This window comes from Hipposideros armiger, unplaced genomic scaffold (assembly GCF_001890085.2).
Source record: "Hipposideros armiger isolate ML-2016 unplaced genomic scaffold, ASM189008v1 scaffold_1808, whole genome shotgun sequence".
Lineage (NCBI taxonomy): Eukaryota > Metazoa > Chordata > Mammalia > Chiroptera > Hipposideridae > Hipposideros > Hipposideros armiger.
The window spans coordinates 41,325-43,889 of NW_017733158.1; the positions used below are offsets into that span (position 1 = coordinate 41,325).

At 50.7% G+C, this 2,565-nt stretch overlaps 1 pseudogene; it reads right to left on the minus strand.

The window, feature by feature from the left end:
* Nucleotides 1–893: 893 nt before the first annotated feature.
* LOC109378220 (molybdenum cofactor biosynthesis protein 1 pseudogene) lies at nucleotides 894–1,645 on the minus strand (annotated as a pseudogene).
* Between the last annotated feature and the right edge of the window lie 920 nt (nucleotides 1,646–2,565).

Genomic DNA, 2,565 nt, shown 5'->3' on the forward strand with positions numbered 1-2,565 from the left:
CATTCATAGGTCCTCTAGTAGTAAGGGAGTTGGTTGACCTTGGGATCCTCAAGGTAAACAGTGATAGGGTTAAAGGAACTTGACATCTTGCCCTCAGCTCCAGTTACATCCCATCTCCTGACCTGGCTAGGCCATGGGTGAGAGGAGGCTGGGGCTCTAAGTCCAATGGAAATCCCGCCCTCTGACCCCAGTTTTGCTGATGAGCTTGGTTTTCCCCAACGCGATGTCTCTGCTGACAGCCTTGCACATGCCACACAGGGTGAGGGCAGCCACAGCAGCTGAGGTCAGAGCCTCTATCTCCACCACAGTGGGGCCCTGAGCCTGGCATGATGCCTGGATCACCATGGCATGGCGGGTGCTGTCCAGCTCCAGCCTCACCTGGACATGGCTCAGGGCCACATGGTGACACAGAGGAATCAGCTGGCTAGTCACCTTGGCTGCCTGGATTCCAGACAGCTGAGCCACCACCAGGATATCTCCCTTCCTTAGCTGGCTCTCTTGGATGAGTTTGAAGGCCATGGGCCCCAGGAGGACACAGCATCTGACTTGCCACCCACATCTACCATAGCTTCTGTGTCCATGTGGGTTAATTGGTTCGAGGTTGGCAGGGGTCCTGAGTGGGTGGCAGGAGCCTGAAACATGGCAGGGGCTAAGGCACTTTGGGTTGGAATCTTAGTTTGAGTGGGAACTGTAGTGTCTCTGAAGGGAGCCAGACCCCAGCCACCACTAGGCAAGTGGAGGGGTCTGGGGGACCCGTCTTCCTTTTCACAAAGTCACCGCCTGGTTGGAAAAACTCACTCTGTGTCTCAGACCCTGACATGGAGGGGGTCCCTGTGGGAAATGCTTGGAATGGATGGTGGGGAATCTTGGAGCATCAAAAATAACTTCCTGGGTCACCCACCAATAAAGTTCATGGGCTGACTCTTCATCTGGGAAATATGAACATGTCCACATGCTCCATGGCCCCGATGATTCTCAGCAGCTCCTCCTTGGACCCCCTGCCCATGGGTAATCCCATAGAGATACCACTGAGCTCCCAAAGAGGCAGACTTTGAGGTTCCCATCAGCTGTGATTTGCAGCCAGTTGCTGATCTCACAAAAATGCTCAGACATATATGTGATGCAGCTGACGTGGCCTTAGAAGCCAGGAATTTTAAAGGCCTTGTGTGTGCTGGATCGCTCCTTGGGCAGCTTCTCCAGCTCTGGCCACTGCTGCCAGAGGGTGTCCAGAATCTCCTTGTAGCTGACCATCTTCTTGAAGTTCACCTTTTGCTATTGAAGGGTATGTACACTAAGAAGTGCACATCTGGGGGAGGCGCTCTCAGTCAAGGCCACCAAGTCCAGGAGCTTGTCCTCGTTTAGTCCTTGCATCACACACAGTTGACCTTCACAGGGCCGGAGCCCAGCTCGATGGCCTGTGGATGCCCTCCATGACCTTGTGGAAGCCTTTCCTCTGGACGATAAATTCAAACTTGACTGGCACTGGCATTTCGAGGCTGATGTTGATGGTGCCGAGACCAGCTTTCTGAAGCTGCAGCGGCAGCCAGGCTGGTTTGATGCTGTTGATGGTGATGCTGATAGTCCTCAGCCCCTCCAGTAGATGGAGCTGGGCTATGATATGTACTACGTCTGGCTGGGTGGNCATAGTTTCCCAAAATTTCTTTCTTATGGAATAATTAGGAATTTGGAATAGTTTCACTTAATTTGGAATGACTTTTCAAATATTACATTTGATATATTTGTAAAACAAATATGTAAAACGATGTAAAACAATGTATGTAAAACAAATATATCTGCACATGTCTATTTAGATACTTCCTTACTAGGTGCAACAGACTGAATGTTTGTGTCTTCCCAAAATTCACATGTTGAAAATGAATCCCCACTGTATGTCCTTGGGAGATGGGGCCTTTGGGAAGTGATTGGGTCATGAGGGCCTAGTTCTCATTAATGAAAGTTGTGCTCTCATAAAAGAGAACCTAGAGAGCACCTTTGCTCCTGCCTGCATGTTAAGGACATAGCAAAAAGACAGCAGTCTATGAACCAGAAAGTGGGCTCTCATCAGGCACTGAATCTGCCAGTACCTTGATGTTACATTTCCCAGCCTCCAGAACTGTGAGAAATAAATTAATGTTGTTTCAAAGCCACCTAGCCTATGGTATTTTGTTTTAGCAGCCAGAATGGACTATGAAGCTAGTTTAAGAATTGGTTCTGGGCCGGCCGAGTGGAACGTTGGTTAAGAGTTGGCTTAGGACGCCAGTTCTGAGCAGCAGAGACTGGTTCGGATCCCACATGAGGGCCAGTGACGATGCGCCCTCTACAGCTAAGATGGTGAACAGCAGCGTGACCTGGAGCTGGCCATGAGTCGCCAGTGACAGGGTAGGCTGCAGTGGAGCTGCAGTGGGCCCCGTAAGCTACCATGAGCGGCTGGCAGCCAGTGTGAGCTGCCATGAGCTGCTGTGTTTGGCCATCCAATGGTTGACGACCAATCTGCCTCATCCGGGAAGAGCACAATGATAATGCCAACAAGGACCAGTGAAGCAATGTCGTCCACAACTAGACTGA